Consider the following 1,749-nt stretch of genomic DNA (forward strand, 5'->3'; position numbering starts at 1 on the left):
AATTATTTTAGTTTAGAAACTAGTTAAATGTAATTAACATTTTGAGATTATTTATTCAAGATTCCTTGTCATCAATATTTTTTAACATTGATGGAACGAAACTAACACTGTACAAGTAAGCAATAAGTTCAAAAATTCTATAAATAATTTTTATACGTTTATTCTAACGAAATAAGTTGAATAAATTTAATTTTCAAAATGTATGTGTATTTATGGATTCCTTTACCTGAATTAATTGTAGTTTAGGAAATCAGCTTATAAAACCGAAGATTTAGTATAAGTTATCATTCCATCTAATATTTTCAGAACCTATTTATCTACTCTAAATCATGATCGTATCCTCCTCAACCCCCCCCCCCCCCCCCCCCCCCCCCCCCTATATTATTTTCTGATTCTTCTACATGTATTTTAAGAGCTTATTTAACTTAATTTTAGTATAGTTCAAGATTAAACAGGAGAAAAACCGTGGTTACAACTATAAGAAAAGCAGAAAATGTGATTATGGTGCTCTCTATGATTATTATTATTATTACACCATTTAGCCATTTCCCTTTCGGGGTAGGCGCGACTCACTCGGCAGGGAAAAGGAATAGTATGTGGAAGGGATAGAGATTTTTCGGATTGATCCAGAATTCTCGTGCTATTTAAGAAAATAACACGTTCGTTCCGCAACACTGCTCCGACCCGGGTTGCTGATCAATCACTCTAGCAATAACCCCAAGCGAAGAACCTCACGAAGTCGTTATGTAAGGTTCCCCACTTGGGTCCATTAATAGCCAAGGTCTTTGTTTCAGGTGTCATTCACTCTACTGACACTCTTTTTATTAACTATTTGCCGCCATACTTTCCTGTCCTGGCATACTTCTCTAGCTTCTTTTATGTCCATGCATTTTTTCATGCAGGCTCTCGTGTTTCTGTGACTTCTTAAGTCTCTTCTAAGTAGGGTCTCATTCACACATTCTATCCATTCTTTCCGCGGTCTACCTCTGGGCACGCTATCTCTGTAAACCAAAGATCTCTCGTTAATTAAACTAAATTTTTGTTTACTAAGTTGACATAGTTGAGACAAAAGTATGTTCACGATTCTATTAGTAAAAAATCCTTATTTATTTAACTGGATTCATGAAGCTCATCGCAGAGTGCAGTACAAGGAATGGAGATACACTTAGTATGCGCAAACAAGGTGTTATCTACAGTTTCTTTAAGTTTTTTAAATTTTCTAATTTTTTATTTTAAAGATGTTGCGCTTCTTTTATTTTCACGTTCAAATGTCATACAACATAAAATTCAGATGATATAATCATTAAATCTAATATTTTCAGTACCTACTTGTCTTCACTACATCATTATTGAATTTTTTTCCTCCTTCTCCTCCTCCTTCTCCTGCTCCTCCACCTCTATTCTTTCTCGTTCTTTCACATGCATTTTCGATAGTTTACTTACCTTGATTTAGGAGATATCGAGATTTAATATATGAAGCGTGGTTACAACTATATGAAAAGCAGCTTAACTGGCGGTGGTGTACTGCATCATAATCTTCATTAACCAAAGACCTCTGCTTAATCAAACTAAGTTTTTATTTACTAAGTTTGATTAAGCATGTTAATGATTTTGGTAATCAGAAGTAATTAGCTGTTGAACTGGATTTATTAAAAAAAAATTAAATGTTGGTTCTAAGAAAAAAAAAATTATTTGCAACTGTTATATAACAGCATACTTTAATATCGTTGATACTTCACGTACAGCATT

This window comes from Belonocnema kinseyi, chromosome 3 (assembly GCF_010883055.1).
Source record: "Belonocnema kinseyi isolate 2016_QV_RU_SX_M_011 chromosome 3, B_treatae_v1, whole genome shotgun sequence".
In the NCBI taxonomy this organism is placed as follows: Eukaryota; Metazoa; Arthropoda; class Insecta; order Hymenoptera; family Cynipidae; genus Belonocnema; species Belonocnema kinseyi.